The sequence below is a fragment of the Pinus tabuliformis genome, chromosome X, assembly GCF_031772625.1.
Source record: "Pinus tabuliformis cultivar Carrire ecotype Pingquan chromosome X, CPIR1, whole genome shotgun sequence".
In the NCBI taxonomy this organism is placed as follows: Eukaryota; Viridiplantae; Streptophyta; class Pinopsida; order Pinales; family Pinaceae; genus Pinus; species Pinus tabuliformis.
This window is the reverse complement of record NC_142308.1, coordinates 1,398,401,009-1,398,419,623: the sequence shown is the minus strand read 5'-3', so window position 1 is coordinate 1,398,419,623 and position 18,615 is coordinate 1,398,401,009. Positions and strand designations below refer to the sequence as shown.

Here is an 18,615-nt window from a genome sequence, read left to right as displayed (position 1 = left end):
TGGTACTGAAATATTAGGTCTTTGAGAAGGCTTATTCTATAGTGATGATATAGTGGATGTGAAAGTGGAACTAGAATTTTTTTTCATTAGTTCTTTATATCATCTCTTCATTTTTTTGTGATCTGTGCGTCGCTTTTGAGATTGCGGGGATTATTGAAGTGATATATTCCCTTGCGCATTTTTTCAATGGCATAATATATTGATATATTGAAGTGATATATTAAAAGAATGAAGTGATATATTGAAGTAATCCATTGCGCAATTTTTACATAGTAGTATTGCAGTGATGTGTACAATGAAATGCTGATGCTTTTAGCAAATATTAGAGGGATTTAAAGGCTGTAAAGTGAGGATTTTTTTTAGCAGAAGTAATTTTTTTACAGAATGCATTCAATCATCTCTATGGTCGGAATAGTTCTCACTGGCAAGGAGAACTATTCTGAATGGTCTCGGATGGTAAAACACACCCTCATCTACAATGAGTTGTGGAAAGGAGTGTGTGTCGGAGAAGAAGACAAAGACCTTGTGCAGCCTACATCAGATAAAGAACTCGTCATTTGGGAAAACAAGAACAGCAAAGCTTATGCATTGATCGCAGCATCTGTAAATGAAGAAGTAAGTCGTCATATTTCATCCTATTCCACTGCCTTTGAAGCTTTACAAAAGCTGAAAGAACTCTATGATTCACATTCTGCACTTGAAGTTGTTCAGCTCATGATTAAACTCTTCACTCTTGCACTGAAAAATAATGATCCCCTTGCTCTTGCATCTGAAATAAAGTCTATAATGCATGATATTAAATCCACTAAGGTTGAGCTGGATATCTCTCTTATTGCCTTTCTCAAGGCACTCTATCCTACCTACTCCAATTATCTTGAGTCTTTACAAGCAAATGGAAATCTTAAAGACATAACCTTTGAGTCTCTTGTGAAAAAGTTTGCTGAAAGAGAGAAAGCCTTTGGAAAGAAAACAGTCCCTGAATCTTTTGAAGAGACTGTTTGCCTTGCTCATAAAGAAAAGCATCCTGCTCAAGATTCTACAAGAGGAAGAGGTGGACGAAGAGGAAGAGGAAGATACTTCAGAGGCAGGGGGGGCAGACATTCTCAAGCAGAAAAGGCAGATCTGCATTGCATTCGCTGCAAACGAAATGGATCACATGATGCTTCTACATGCAAGCTACCATGGGACAACATTGAGCAGAGAAGAAATCAGCAGAAAGGTAAAACTGATGACACAGACAAAGGTAAAGCACCTGAATCCGCTCACTATATTGAAGCACAATGTAACATTGGAGTAAATGAAGATTTGTTTAATGCTTCACTTGCTTCTTCGAAAAATGACTGGTTGCTTGATTCAGGAGCAACCTGTCATATGACTCATAGGAAAGATTTTTTTGAAGATTTCACTGACAATGTTGATGGAGCAGTATACTTTGCAGATCAGTCAAAAATCAAGCCATCAGGGCTTGGCACAATCAGGCTTAAACTGCCTGGTCTTCCAGACTTTCTTCTGGATCATGTTCTATATCTCCCACAGCTCAAAAGAAACTTGTTGTCCCTGGTCCACATCCGCCAGCAAGGTCACTCCATTCATATGTTTGATGGCAAGCTTGAAGTAAGAAAGGCATCTGACCACTCACTTGTCATGAGGGGTATAGAAGAAGAAAGACTTCTTAAACTGCAAGGAACTTCTGCTTATGCACAACATTTCTCATATATTTCTCATCATGAAGAAGGTACACTTCCATCAAGTTTATTATGGCATGCTAGATTTGGACATTTAAACTATGATAGTCTCCGCTTGTTGAAGAAAAATGGTGTTGCTGGTTTGCCTACAATTCCTAGAAAACATAAGCAATGTGATGCTTGCATTCTAGGAAAGCATAGCAAACAGTCTTTTCATGATTCACATTCAAGAGCACATAGGAAGCTTGAACTCATTCATTCAGATTTATGTGGTCCAATGCCTGTTTCTTCTGCAAATGGAAATAAATATATCATGACATTTATTGATGATTACACCAGAATGTGTTGGGTTTATTTATTGAAGAACAAATCTGATGCTTTTCAAACATTCAAGAATTTTCATAAATGGATTGAAAATGATGCACAATCTCATATTGGGTCTATTCGCACTGATAATGGAAAAGAATATACATCAAATGAATTTGAACACTATCTTCGCCAACATGGGATTAAACATCAAACAACTGTGCCTTATAATCCTCAACAGAATGGTGTAGCTGAAAGAATGAACAGAACAATTTTGAATATGGTACGATCCATGCTTTTCTTCAAAAATGTAAAGACAATGTTTTGGGTTGATGCTGTTCTATGTGCTGCATATATAAAGAATAGATGTCCATCTAGTGCTATAAGAAACAAGACTCCTTATGAATTGTGGTATGGACATGTTCCTTCGGTAAAACATCTCAGGATTTTTGGTTCCACCTGTTATGCTTTAATACCAAAGGTACATAGAAACAAACTTGGTGCTAGAAGTCGTAAGTGTATCTTCCTGGGGTATTCAAACACATCTAAAGCATACCGCCTCTATGATGAAGTAAATAAAAAGTTTGTTTTATCTAGAGATGTCATTTTTCTTGAATCATCCAAATCTGACAGTGTTGTTGAGCGGCAACTTGATCGCTTGGATAGATTCACAAAACCGAAATCATTTCAAGAGTTTGATAATCAGATTCCACATCTTGAAGGGGGGATTCCTATACTAGATCAACATGTGGAATCTTCTTCTGAAGAACAATCTCCCCTGCATGACACTCCAACAACGGATGATGCTTTAAGTGATGTAATTGATAGAATTGAGAGACTCAATCTTGATTCAGACCCAACTCAATCAACAGAGCAGCCTGGACCATCTCAGAAAGGTCCCCCAAAGTGGCTGACAAAGACACTTGAAAGTGTTCATCCTGATGACATTGGAAAAACAGGAACCAGAAATACAAACCGACAAGATGGAGGTGATGTAGATAACTCTAATTCACCTGTTGATATGGATGTTACTTATGATTGTGAATTGAACTTGTCTACAGATTTTGAACCAACTTCCTTCAAAGAAGCTGCTTCTCGTGATGAATGGAAAGAAGCGATGCAGAAGGAGTATGATGCCCTCATAAAGAATGGCACTTGGAAGCTGGTTGATCCTCCATTTGGAACCAAACCAATTGGCTGCAAGTGGGTCTACAAGAACAAATACAAAGTTGATGGCTCACTTGACAAGCACAAAGCTAGGCTTGTGGCAAAAGGTTTTGCACAGAAGGAAGGGGTCGATTATGAGGAAACTTTTGCCCCCACAGCAAAATGGGTCACCATCCGGACACTCTTTGCACTAGCTGCTCAGAACGGTTGGAAAGTCCATCAAATGGATGTAAAAACTACATTCTTGAATGGAGATCTAAAAGAGAATGTTTTTATGTCCCAGCCTGAAGGATTTGTTGTGAAAGGACATGAACATAAAGTATGCAAACTTGTGAAGTCCTTGTATGGCCTCAAACAAGCACCACGAGCCTGGTATGAAAAACTAACTGAGCATCTTCTGAAACTCAACTTCAATCATTTTGATCTTGATGATGCAACTTTATTTGTCAAGAAAGTTGGCAAAACAGTTGTATATCTTGTGGTATATGTAGATGATCTTTTAATGACAGGGAACAATGAAAGCTATATTGCATCCATAAAGAAAGAATTAGGAAAAAATTTTGAAATGACTGATTTGGGCTATGTTCATTACTATCTTGGCATTGAAGTAACCCAACATCCAAAGTCCATATTTCTTTCTCAAAAGAAATACATTGGAGATTTGTTAAACAGATTTGGCATGACAGAGTGTAATCCTCTTTCTACTCCAATGGAACAAAACTTGAAGCTCACATCTATTGAAGGAAAGGAATTTGAGGATGCAACAAAGTATAGACAGCTTGTAGGAAGTCTCATCTACCTCACTACTACCAGACCAGACATTTCATTTGCTGTTGGAATCCTCTCCAGGTTTATGCAAAAGCCTTGTGAGGGACATTGGTCTGCTGCAAAAAGAGTTCTAAGGTACTTGAAGGGAACTCAAGACCTTGGAATCAAGTATACACAGGTGGACGACTTCAACTTGATTGGATACTCTGATTCAGACTTCGATGGAGACAAAGAAACTGGGGTATCTACTTCAGGATATGCTATGAGTCTTGGATCAGGAGTTGTCTCCTGGAGATAACGCAAACAATCAGTACCAGCAGATTCCACAACAGAAGCAGAATATGTGGCAGCAGCTGAAGCAACGAAAGAAATTGTGTGGCTCGGGAAAATTCTTGAAGATTTGCAGGTAAAACAAATACAATCAACTCCACTCATGATTGATAACACCTCTGCAATAAAGTTGGACAAGAACCCAAAGTTCCATGATCGTACTAAGCACATCAATACTAAATATCATCTGATCCGACATCATGTTGAGGCCAAAACAATCCATCTCCGTCATTGTTCCACAAACGAGCAAATTGCAGACATCTTCACCAAAGCGCTTGGAAGAGAAAAGCTTGAAAGATTCAGAACGATGCTTGGACTCACCAACATCCCTTCAGATTAAGGGGGGGAATGTTGACACCTAATCCTCAACGGATGGGTGAACTGGACAGTCATCAAGAAGATGAACTGATCCGTCATATTTATGTATATAACTGATAGTTAGCTAATGAATAAATCAATCAGTTTTTTCTTCCGCTCATTCATTCTGGAGTTACCCTGGCCTGACAGTATAAAAGGATGATGGTATGCTGACAAAGGAGTGCAACATGTCAGAATGGTTGAAGAACTTTCAAGCAAGGAAAGGAAGCTGCGGCAAGAAGTCTAGATGACCAAAAGATGAAAAGAGGTATGTATATACTTGATAGATTAAGTCATGTCATCGTATAGTTGCAGATAACATGGGTAAATGCTCTAATTCATGAGCATGATCGAAGAAAAAAAAAGATCTCTTCCTTTGGAAAGATGTAAGGCATATAGTTCACATCTTTACAAGACGAAATCAACATAATATGTCCTCATATGGAATATGAGGCGGTTGACAAAAATGAAGGAACTATGTACAAAAGTTTTTGGGAACAATATGCAAAAAAAGGAAGATAAGTTCGTAAGAAATGCAACTATGGTCACATAAGTTAAGTGATCAACATCTAATGACTAAGAGAATTGGCTACGACATCTCCATGGAGAAGGTATAAAGACTTTGATAAAGTCTGTAAAGAAAGGAGACTCTTGACATTGAATGTCCTGGAGATGTGTTTATGAATGTGCAGGATGTTGATGTTGCAAGAAAGCAGGTGTCATGAGGAAAGGCCATAATAAAAGGTAACTTTGATTTGATGTTCATTTTGATTTTTGAACAAACCTCTGGTTGGATTGAAACAGGGCTACCAAAAGAAAATTGTAGATGTCACCTACAACCGAGAATGGATGGAATACCCTGAAAGTAACATGACTTGGAAAAGGTAGTTGGATGAACAAAAGCCAGATGTGAACTAGAAGATCACTTTCCAATAAAGAAAAGACATGAATAATATGGTTCGTGAAGGAAAGTGATGGATGGTCAATGCCCTATGAAGAAAACCTAGAAGATAAAGGCTCCATAATGATGAAGATGAAATTCACGACATCGAAAGGAGGAGCTCTACAAGAAGCTGAAGGTACCGTGATCTCCACCAAAGAGTAGAGAGTTGTTGTTGGAATCAAGTCCCTAGTTAAGAGGGAGCTTGGGTATATTCCTTTATAGGAATGAATATATCTTCCCTAGTGGGAGGGAAAGATAGACACATCATTCTTGTCTTCATACGAAGAAAGAATAGAGGATTGGGTAAGCATCTGAGATTGATTCCGATACTCTTTGAGGAGATGGTAGGGAATCCAAGATGTAAGAGTAGTCGAAGAGGAAATTCTTTGAGGCTGTGTTATTCCAAGATAAAGGACATACCCTGTGAACACCCGAGTGGGGAATGTGCCTTGAGAGACAATCATGCTGGTGTCTGTTAGTCATTGGTCTCGCCAACATTGTGCTCTGATCTTGTGGAGAGATAGAGTTGTTAGTCAAGACCTTGTTATATGACAATGTTAGTTAGTATGATGAGATGCTCTAGCATAAGCTAAGGAAGTAGGTTATCATATGGCTTACCAATCTGAATCTTCTTATGAGAATTCTTCAGTTTGAGAATGTCCAAATACCTTGTATGGATTATGAATATCTTCGTAGTTAAGAGGGAGTGTTGAAATATGTAACTAAGTTCGGTCTTCATAATGACATGTAATCATGATTTTATGTATTTAATGTAAAGAGAAAAATAAATTTATTATTGTCATTCTTGAGGCATGGGTTTCATGCTCAAGGAAAATTTATTTATAGGTCAAGCACCCATTGAGTGCTTCTAGGGCTTGTCATTAAGTCTACAAGTCAATTGAGTCATTGTCATGTATGTAAGACCCTTTTTAGCATGTTACATCTTGTAAAGAAACTTTATGTAAAGTCAAAAGTGTCAAATAGACCCTCCAAGGCCTTGTCATCGTCAAAAGAACAAGTCGGCCTTCATAAGTGGACAAGTCAGCCCAAAGGCAGCAATTCGACCTCGAAAGAAGCCTATATATAAGAAGACTTCGACCTAATTTGGAGAGCATCCATCCAGCTCTCAAGAACTTCGATCTAAGAAGAAAATAGGACAAATAAGGAAGCTGAGTACTTACCAAAGGAAGAGAAGGAGAAAGCGAAGTTTTGGGACTATTTTTGGGCTAATATCCTTCACACATGCGAAAGAGTTAGGGCATCAATTGCAGCAGCAAGAAGGAAATTGTACCTACCTTAGGAGACCAAAATAAGGTGTGAAAGAGACTAAGTTTGCAAGACGAGTAGTCAAGAAGGAGAACGCTACTCAAGCGAAGAAGGAAAGGAAGCTAATTCATCATTATTATCTCACATGTGCCATCTAGGGTTTCTAAAGTCGAAATTGCAAAAGAAGCTATCGGGGGTTGAAGTTGTAGAAGAAGTTATTGGGGGTCAAAGTTGCTATCAAAATTGTTGGGGTTCGAAGTTGCAAAAGTTGTTGAGGTCGAAGTTGTTGGAAGGAAAGCTCATCAAGGAGGAAGGATTGACTTGGTCTTGGGGGGGTTTTTTCCAAGGGTCTTAGGTCTTGGAATTCGTCATTTGAAGTTCTATAAGAAGAGAAAAGTTCTCGTGGGTTTTCTTCTCAAGAGAAGAGGTTTTGGCCCAAGCTAATCCCCTATATCTTGTGTCCTCATGTCTCATTGTTCTTTATTGTTTGGTAATTGTTTGATGATAAAAACACAGTGATAATCAAGTTAAAGAAGAAGCTAATCAAGATAAGTAAAAAGATATTTCAAGAAGTTATTAATAAAAGAGAAATCACTTAAGCTAGCTGCCCTAGATTTCTCAACAAAACTTACACAGAAAAACCCTTGTCTTTGATGCTAAAACCATCCTCGGTCCTCATGCCACAGTCTACTCACTATACTTGCAACAATCTGCTCACTGTTGGTTGCTCATGTAGTTGACCAATCACTGGAAGTCAAGCGCAAACTCAACCCTCAGCAGTTTTGATACTCCACAAGCCCTCTCGACCCACCATAGGTTTGAGGCCTACTTAGCCTTTCCCTCCACAAGATGCTCTCTTGCCAACCACAAGCCCTCTCGGCCCTCTTTACCAACAACAGGCCCTCGTGGCCCTCTCAACCTCCACAAGATGCTCTCTTGCCAACTGCCTTCCACAGGCCCTCAAGGGGTCTAAGGCCTACTCGACCTTCTCCTCCACAAGATGCTTTCTTACCAACCACCTTACATAGTCCTTCTCGGCCCTCAAACGGGTCTGAGGCCTGCTCGGCCTTCTCCTTCGCAAGATGCTTTCTTGCCAACCACCTTCCACATGCCTTCTCGGTGCTCAAAGGCCCAAGGCCTACTCAACCTTGTCCTCCACAAAATGTGCTCTTGCCAACCACCTTCCATAAGCCATCTCAACCCTCAACAAATCTGAGGCTTACTTAGCCTTCTCTTCCACAAGATGCTCTCTTGGCAACCTACCATAGGCCCTCTCAGCCTTCACAGGTCGAAGGCCTACTTGGCCTTCTCCTCCACAAGATGCTCTCTTGCCAACCCACCACAAGCCCTCTCTGACCTCCACAGGTCTAAAGCCTACCATAGGCCCTCTCGACCCTCCACAGATCTAAGGCCTACCATAGGCCCTCTCGACCCTCCACAGATCTAAGGTCTACCACAAGGCCTCTCGTCCCTCCATAGGATTGAGACCTACTTGGCCTTCTCCACAAGATGCTCTCTTACTAACCACTCCACACGCGGTCTTAACCCTCGAGGGGTTTGAGGCCTACTCAAACTTCTCCTCCACGAGATGCTTTCTTACCAACCACCTTCCACAAGCCCTCTATGCCCTCAATAGGTCTAAGTCCTACTCGACCTTATCCTCCACAAGATGCTTTCTTTCCAACCACCTTCCACAAGCCCTCTCGACCCTCAAAGTGGTTTAACGCTTGTTACCTACCACCAGTGGGTGACCCCTTTAGGAGAAAAACTTTCTCCTAGATTTGTCTTCAGTCGGCAACCAGGAGCCCCTTGCAGCGACCAAATAGCCCGATGTGCCACCATTTTCCTCTACCTGAGCCAACTATTGTGTGCCCTCGCCCATCTATTATGATCGTATGTTTTAAGGTGGGCCTCCCAACCCCGAAGGTATGGCTTTTCATTATGTAATTGGGTGTTTATGCTTGTTTTTCTTGGGCACATTTGGACATGGACTAGTGGGGGAATTCGGTAAAAAGAATGTGCTTGGATTGTAGTCTTGTTCCCTTGTCCCAACTTGGTGGTTAATCTTGTGTCCTAGTCCCATGGGATCTCCTCTATTGGCCACTTGCTTTAGGAGTGGCACTACATGGGAAACCCTAATATTAGTTGTGTCATCCCACTTCCTGGCACAATATATCTCACCCCTCCACTCATTATAACCCCTTTTCATACTTTTCCCATGCGGGTCCACATTTGTCCATAAAGGTGTTGGCCTCCCCCCCCTTGTCCACACTTTGGGTCGGGCCTAGAAACAATGCCCCAAATGCTAATGCAGCTAAAAAGAAAGTTAAAAACATAATTTGGCCACTTACAATAGGAAATGTACCACAACATGCAAAAAAATGGTTGGGACATAAAATTTAGCGCGTGGGCAAAAGCCAAACATGAGCTCTACCCCCTATCACTACGGCCATCACCCTAGTTCCTAGGGCCCCTATGAGTGCCCCCTGCATCATTAAGGAACCCATGATTGTCCCAATATCTAATGGGTAATAAACTGCCCAACCTTAAGGGGGTATTCATTGCTTTATCATATGCATCATTCTCTCATCCTTGGAGCCCTAAGCAGTTAAAAGAAAGAAAAATCAATAAAAGGCGAAAGGCATATTAAGAAGGGCGGAAAAACAAAGGTCGAGGTAACTCATGCACCATGATTTCTACCTCCTACATCCATACACCCAATGTGTGGGTTTCCCTCATTATAGATTTGTACCATGGCATGTGGCTTGGAGCCTTCCCTGTTGCCCCACTCCATCACACCATCATTTCACATGACACCTGCCATTTGGCGGATGTACCATGGGCCTATTACTCCCTTAGAGATTGAAATCACCTAATAGGGTCCTTTATTAACCTCTCTTGTCGAGCTTGGTGACACTTGTACACTCTAATTCTAAAGTCTATTTCGAAGGGCATGCCACTATGAAGTGTCCACTTTTGCCCCTAGTTAGCAAGTTTATTTACTCAATTGCACTAATGGATTGTTGTATTGGAAGGTGAGGAGACACATTGGATCTTATACAGGATTGCAGATGGGTCTCCATTTGGACTTGGTCTCCCTATATGGGATCCAAGCCCTCTAGAGGGGGTCACAATGGCACTTGTAGGGTGATCGTTGACAGCAATGGGCCTCCACCACAACATAGCATGGATTTCCACGCCATGGGCTTCTTCAGCACCACACATTGCTTGTTCGTGCCCCGGTCATACAGAGATGATGATGCACTTGGACCACATTGCCAGCCAGCCACACATTTGCACCTGACACTTGCCAGCTGATCCAGGGCCCAGATGGGGTTTTGTCTCATCCGGAGAGACATGGGAGGGCATGCATCATCTTCTAACCCTCACTGATGGAGCATCAACTTATCATTGAGCCATTGGAGACCCAAGAGACCATTGATTGTGCCCCACAACAACTTGGGAGCACCACGGGATGTTTCGCTTGGAGATCAAGGGGCCACCGCCTTGATCATTATTTTGGGAGCCCTCCTCTTCATCATGGCACCTAGAGGACTCATTTTGGCCTTCCAACGGCCCTCTTGGCTATTATTCTATCATTTCGACTAGCATTGGATGGTTTATTCTTAACTTATTGAGCTATTTGGAGGGCTTGTCACCAATAGGGTTGTTATTGACACATTAAAATATTTTAGGGGGCTTAATTAGGCTAATTAGACCATCCGAACTTGTGAGAGGCTCATAGAAAATGAAGAGACCTCATTTGTAGTTCCTCGTCAATATTTGGATTGGGATTTTCTCTTGAAAAAGAATTCAGACCAATAATTGATGGACAAAATTCGATGTTATTGATGGACAAAATTCGATGTTATTGATGGACGAAATTCGATGTTATTGATGCATTTTGATGTTTGGGATTTTCGCTATCTTGTCTTGGAGCTTCTATTTGCAAAATTGATGGATGGATATACTTGCATTATCTTGTAAGTGTTATTTTGATGTGATATCTTTACATTGTTGCATGTCTATTGTATGGAATATCTTGTCATAATCTTGCATGTGCCCTAATTTAATGCGAATTCATGAAATCACTAGGATTATTGAAGTATTGCATGCATTACTCATAGATAATGTGAATGAATGTTCCTAGAGGCTTTTTTTGCTTATTGCGTCCTCGAATCTCCATCAACCTTTGACAAAAGAAGTATAAATATTTATTGTGGTCGAGTTGCTACCTCCTTAGGGTTAGCGAAAGTTGCATAGGTCTCCTTGATAGAGCAAAGTTCTTTCATCAAAGCAAATCTTGACTCCATTTCTCCCAATTGATAAGGCATTGGTCTTAATCCTAGGTGATCAACCTAAAACCATTTTTTAACTTTCACAAATTTCTACCCTAACCCTAGAAGGTCAACTAGGGCCTAGTGTGAATTGCTTTAGGAGGGGTCTTTTTGAGAGCGAATTGGTAAGCTACTGCGCTATAGTGTCCTCTATTAGCCCTCCAAATTTGAAGCAATTCCCATGGCTAGTTTGAGAGAAATCTCAAGCCCTAGCTCCAACACTGATTCTACCCTTAAACTTCTTTGGTTAGCGGCATTCCAAAGGTCATTTGCTCTTAAAAACTCAAAGGAAATTAATCATTTTTGTGACCTTTCTCATCCTTGCTTGACCTAGTAATCTCATTGAAGATCATTCCTCTTGCAATCATTGCAAGCCCTAGGCCTTGCTTGGATTTTCCATATGTCTCTCTTGTGGTGTCAAACCTTTGTATGGCAGTTATCTTGCAAAGCCCTTAGGTTTTCCCTCCTTAGGAAGCCTTAGGTCTAGGGGTATCCTTGCAATTGAATAACCTTTCCTCCTAGGTCTAAGTATCGCCATAAGCCTTTCTTAGAGAGCCATTAAGCTTCTTTTGAAGCATTGAGCCATTATTTGAGTCTCTCCCTTGAATGGGCCTTGGGAATCGCATCATGCCTTGCCATTGATCTTATCATTCAAGTGATTCCCCTCATTATCGTGACTCCTCCCATCGGTGAAAGTCCGTAAAGAGTAGGGGACATTCACTGAGGTGACAGTGGGTTTGTGTCCCATAGTTGCCATTTGGTCCAATAGTTGTCCCATAGGTACCCCTCCTAGGACCCTTGCTAGATTGAGTGGTACCAAGGCCTACCCAGCCTTCTCCTCCACAAGATGCTTTCTTGCCAACCAACTTCCACAGGCCCTCTTGGCCCTCAAAGGGGTCTAAGCCTTACTCACCCTTCTCCTCCACAAGAATCTCTATTTCCAACCACCTTCCACAAGCCCTCTTGGCCCTCAAGGGGTCTGAGGCACACTCGGCCTTCTCCTCCACAAGATGCTCTCTTGTCGACCACAAGAATGAACCACTCACCCTTGTACTTATAATTTTCCAAAGGGTGCAATACCATGGGTTATGAGAATAGCATAGGTCATCCGAATATAATGGGTCTATGGGTGCAAAGCCCCATCACTTAGCCCACTTGCACAACATGTGAGAATACTCTCGATGCTAGCAAAAACGTCAACAACAATGATAAAAGGGTAGCCTTGCCTAATCAAACTATTCACCAAAATAAAAGCACATGCATTAGCAAAAAGTGTGTTCACCATGGCAACACATCTAGACCCAAATCTAAGGCAAAGCAACACTTATGCGATGAAGGACTAGTCAACTTGATCATTCACTTTGTCAAAGTCAACTTTGAGGAACAAGGACTATTGATCTGTCTCCCTAGACCATTCTATTACCTCACATGCAAATATCATTGTATGCAATATAAACCTTCCCTACACAAAACATGTTTGTTCTTCTTTGGCAACTTTCGAGGATACTCTATGAATGTGATCAAAAACTAACTTTGCCAACATCTTATATGAAACACTTTATAGAGAGATAGGCCTTCTTGTCACCACTCCATTCAATGATTTTAAAATCAACCCCTATAACCCACTCGGCATCCAAGGGAGAAGAGGCCATCTAGTCCCAATGTGTACACCTTTCGATGTTAGCATTAGGAAAACAAACAAAACAAAGCATAGAAACACATCTTGTATCATTAATGTGATCCACACACATGTTATCAAGGTCCATACCTTGAACAACAACAAATCCCTACAAGTAGTGGGTGATGGCAAGAACCACACCCCCACTCCCTTGGAAATGCTCTATTGCCCAAAAGGGCCCATTCTAATAATAATGCATTCTACATCTTAATTCAAAGTCAACTAATTTCCCTCTTGTGAGGGGACCACATTAAGTTTTGGACTTCTTCAACATCCCTCTAAGAAACAACTTACTACTAGGGAGTGTCGTCCCTCTCACATTCCAAGTCAAAAGAGAGCTTCGTTACGAGACCAACCCATGCCAAGACCCATAAATTTGTTATTTAAAAAAAGTCACCCCAAGATGAAATTCCTTAAATTAGGAGAACAAGTGGTGTCCTTGTAAGATCCACAAATTGGCACTCCTATTAAATTTCAAACCCTAGCAATCCTTTTTTTTTAGAGGAAAAAATTGAACTTTCTATTAAGGCAATAAAAAGTTACATTGTAGATGCATTTAAGCATTCAGTGTACTGTATGTCCAATATGTAAACATAGAGTAATTCATTTTGGGTTGATTGTAATGTTGTGTACTATCCAAACCCAAGAAAAACAAAATGAGCCATAGTTTGTTCCCGGGCCTCCCCTTTTTTGAGGAAAACAACCCAAACAGGAACATAGAGTTTGTACAAAAATACAAAAAACAGTTTAGTATCAAATTTAATCCCTTGTAACAACAAGACAGAATCAAAAAACAAATGAAATTGTATCTTGTGCAGAGCAATAATCATTTTGAAAAGAGCTTCCCCTCTCGATCATGGGAGTATTGCAGTTGATCCAACACACGGATCAAATCCTTGTCAAATTCTTATTAGAATAATGCTACTTTAGTGTTTAATGTTGTTTCTATTTCTATCTTATTAGCAGTTTCTTAGACGAAACTTCTTGTTTCTATTTCTTAGTAGAAACTTCTTGTTTCTATTTATGTAAATACATTTGTATTATTTATTGAGCTTCATAGCTCATGTAAATCAATTCAATTCATTCATTCATTATGGTATCAGAGTTTGGGTATTTGTTTCGAAATAATTTTTCATTGTGTGAAAAATTTTGTGTTTCATTTCGAAATTGCTCTCTAGGTTTTTGAATTTGTTGCATCATTGCAGATGCCATTGTTTCATATGAGTGCTTGCTTTCATGCTATGGATTTTTCTTTGTGCGAGGAGTCTGAAAATATTTTTTTCTGATACAGAGACAAAGCGATTCTTCGATTTTAACTAGCGTTGGTGCCCGTTGATTTGAGGACGGGCTCTACTTGGGGTTTTATCATTACACTGTCTGTTACCTCCTGTGACAGACATTACGCACGATATTATCAAAGTGTCAAGAGTAAGTCCATGATTTGATCGGCTTTCTTGGTAATCTCAACGGCGATCTCCTTCAGCGATTTCCTGAGACTTCTTGACTACTTCCTGTGCGTCACTGTGGCCGATGCAGCTTCCCTCTCTGCGTGGCGTCACAATTTTTGAGCTGTGGTAGTCGCATCATCTTCGAAGGAATGTGTTTTGGAAGATTTCTGAAAGCTCACCTACTTCACCAACAAGTGACAAAAGCAGATTTCGAGGACTGTGAAACTGATCCCAATCTCTCACTCTGGCAAATTCTGCGAGCTTGAATTGCAGCGCCTTCAAGCTGATATCCATTGCAGTCTCACTACAGGGAGATCCTTCATCAGTCTCAATCGTATTTAATGCAGAAACTACATCCATATCTATTTGCTTTTGATATTGCTGAGACTAGTGTGTTCTGCTAGGTGCCATGCAAGTCCCCACGTATGTGCATAGCAGTTTTTAGCAGCCAGCGATTACAAAATCCGCATTTATCTTTCGCGTGAATTTTTATTTTTTTTATCGTGGTTCCATCCGCCCAGGTTCCAGTGGAGAATCAACAAGTTTTACAGCAGTCTGGATTTCCCGCAAGAGGGAAGGAATAGTGTGGCAGAGAATTCAATTTTCTTTTCGCACCATTTACACCTAAGTGATCGCTATTAGTATTTCTGTGCTAAGGCTTTTGTTCTGACTGGTGCTGACCGGACGTGACATTTTGGCAACAACGATCAAGCTGAGGGTTTGGATCGTGGCTGCATGCCAGATGAGTATTTCCTCCATTGAATTTAGTTTTACAATGCGGAAAGATCAATTCCTGTTGTACACATTGAGACAGTGGTAGTGGGCACGCGGAACGGACCAGCATTAACTCAATACGGAGAAACTTTTTTTGGCCCAGGTATTTTTTTCGTTTGTCGAAAAAATTTCCCAAGTACAGATTTGAAGTGGGTTTTGTGATACCTCAACTAGGTAGTCATCAGAATTCTCTAGGTGCATCATTTTCTGTGCCTCGATTTTTCGAGTCAGCTGGCATTTGCATTGAAAGTCGTGTCAGACTCCTTTGTTGTTTTCAGTATCTTGGGAAACGTGCAGATGGCCTCGCTAACCAATCTGATGTTGGAAGACAGACAGCGCTTTAATGGCACTAATTATAACTTCTGGAAAGAGAATGTTGACCATTTTTTAATATAGGCATCTTGACCAGCTCATTTTGGGCAAAAAGCTTCATCCTGGTACAGCTGGTGCCGATCAAGATAAGTTTGATGATCGAAATCGAGAGGTTGTTATGCTTCTCAAACTCTCTGTGACTAGTGATCAGTTACCGCAGATTCCTTCGGGCAAGACAACTGCTGAAATCTGGCAAAATTTGAAGGAATTGCATGAGACATCCGACAAGAGCAGAGCTTTTTTTCTCAAGAATCAGTTGTTCTCCATCATGATGGAAGAACATATGTCTTTACAGGAACATCTTAACAAGATTAAAGACATTCGAGATCAGCTCGAAGCCATTGGTCGGACCATGGAGGAAGAAGATATGGTAGTTATCACTCTGAAAAGTCTACCAAAACCTTATGAGCACTTCATAGAAACACTCAACATTACCTCCACTAATGTTGATATGAAGTTTCCAGAGTTATGCACCAAACTCATGCAGCAGGATCATTGGAAACAATAGTTTGGTAGTGGTGCTTCATGAGCCTCCTCAGAAAATGCTTTTGCTGCCAAATATCAGTCCTCTCAGTCTTTTCAGCAGAAAGGTTCTTCTCAACCTTTTGATCTCGCTAAAAAGAAAAATGTGCAGTGTAATTACTGTCACAAGTTCGGTCACATGAAGAAAGATTGCCGACAGAGGATTGCTTCTGAACAAAAGAAACAGGGAGGGTCCCATCAGACAGCGAATGTTGCAGAACATTCCGAGCAAACAAAATCTGCCTTTTACGCCTTTATGGCTAAGAGGTCATCAAATCATGTCCCGCCTTCTGCCTGGTACATTGACTCTGGGGCATCACGCTATTTCTCTCATAGGCGTGACTGGTTTATTGACTTCTCATCTTTCAGTGATTCCGTGGTATTTGGTGGACGTGAGGAGTACACAGTAGTTGGCAAAGGTACAGTTCAGATCCAGTCTGGTGGGCGCACACTCATCTTCTTGAATGTATACTATGTTCCAGGTATGGAAACTAATCTGCTTTCTGTCAGCGAGATTATTCGAAACCAATGTTGCACGAAGCGCCCCCCCCCCCCCCACGGTTCCAAGCCCCGAAGCACATCCTGTATGGAAGCGCCTAGGTAGCAATTATACAGCATGAAACATTCTGTATGATTTAAGCCTAGAAAGGTTTTTTCTCAGAACTGGACCGATGGAAAACAAATAGAGATTCTGGAAATTATTTTAGAGTTGCTTTAGTTGCAATAAGGAATTTCTGGAGGGACTCCATTTTCTCAATAGGCAAGTTTATTGAAAAAAATAAGGAAACCAAGAATTCTACTCATACTATTGACAACTTCTTGATCATTTCCATATTATAAAGATAGGTGGCCCTTATCCTCTAGTGGACCAGGACATCTCTCTTTCAAGGAGGCAATGGGGATTCAACTTCCCCTAGGGCTACCATGATCCAATTTGTTAGGTATCTTAACCTAAAGACTTTCAATTGCTTTCTTGTTCCTGGGTTGATGCTCCAGTGGTTAATGAGGACGGACTGTAAATCCATTGGCAATATGCCTACGCTGGTTCAAATCAAGCTCGACCCAACCAATATCCTCAATACCAGTCTATCGATATGGTTATGTTCATGCCAATCATGAATGAAAAGATAAACGGTTATTGAACCCTAACATCGATATCTATTCATATCGTAGATGCCCAATTCCATATGAATTGATACATTGCAAAAATGAAAGAGAAGGATAAGATATTTCATCAACCTAGCACTCGAATAATATATATGATCTATCTAGCACCTATCATAGAATAAATATGATCCAATAGTACGTGAACTGTACTATATTGGGAATGTAGTTCAATTGGTTAGAGTACCGCCCTATCAAGACGAAAGTTGCGAATTCAAGCCTTGTCAATGCCAATCCAATAAGTTACTAAATTCAGCTCTTAATCCCCGTAGAAAATTGAAAAAGAAAATGAGGTATCTAGATATACCAGATATTTAGTATATCTATCCATTAGATACATTCACCAAATCAATAATTTAGTTTGGAAAAAGACCCTTCTTTCGAGGATAAAATTTAATCATCATATTGAACCTACAATAAATATTCTTCCTTCCCAAAGAAGAATATTTCTCTATCAAAAACATAGGAAGATCAATAGATTTTAGGGTGACACAGAGGTAGTATCAGGCCCATTAGTGATAGTTTTATCAGAAATTCGCAAAGGTAATCTATAATTACAATGAGCCATCTCCAGAGATTTCATCTCTGGGGATGGAGATTCATGTAACGATGAAAACGAGGTAATGATTGATAGAAACTTTCAATAGGGGTTGATAGATAATGGTTGGACAACAGATCAATCTGTATGTTACAATCAAATCGTGGGGGTATAGTTTAGTGGTAAAAGTGTGATTCGTTACATTATCAGCTCGAATAGACTAATCGTTGAAGGATCTTTTACATGGATCTTTGATCCATCTAAAGCTCTATTTCCAGATAGGTTAAAACCGTTCCGGCGTTCCCTATGAATACCCAGGAATAGCATACCTTCTCGTAATCTGGGTCTAAAATGACGAAGAGAAACACATTTTTGGTTCCAAGATAGCGACACAAAATATTTGAAAGGTTAGATAAATTACAGATCTATGGGGATCCAAAGCGATTTTTTTATTGTGACTAAACCTTCAACTTATGGATGAAAGGACCCCGATTGAAGTTGAATAGCTATAGAATAATGACTTTGGTTTACTTGGGTTATCGGCATTTCATTTGAGCTCAGTGGAATTTGTTCTCCTAGGGATCAGAATCAATGGAGATAGGGAACAAAGTAACTAGAAAGATTTGTGATTATTTGTAGCTTTTCAAATTCCTCTTTCTATCGGGATCATCTAGAAAGTGAGTAAGTATTCTACAATTTTGCGCCCTTCACTAAGAAAAGAAAAGAGGAGAAAAGAGAAGAAACTGACGTAGCTGGCTATTGTTCTCTTTACTATATTTTTTTTAAATTGTTTTTATTTTTTTATGTACAATACAGCCATATCTGTAATATGTATCCGGCAGCCACACATCCTACTTTTGGGGGTTCCATATCAAGTATGATACCCATATTTGATGTACCTACCTCCCCTTGGTTCCCTTGTAACCAGGCTACATTGCTCTCAAAAAATCAAAATATTTT

General features: G+C 40.3%; 1 protein-coding gene across 2 annotated transcripts in view; it reads right to left on the bottom strand.

Moving 5' to 3' along the window:
- The window catches only part of CDF1 (cell growth defect factor-like protein (DUF3353)), a 98,206-nt gene that overhangs the window by 77,949 nt on the left and 1,642 nt on the right, over positions 1-18,615 (bottom strand). The window lies entirely within an intron of this gene.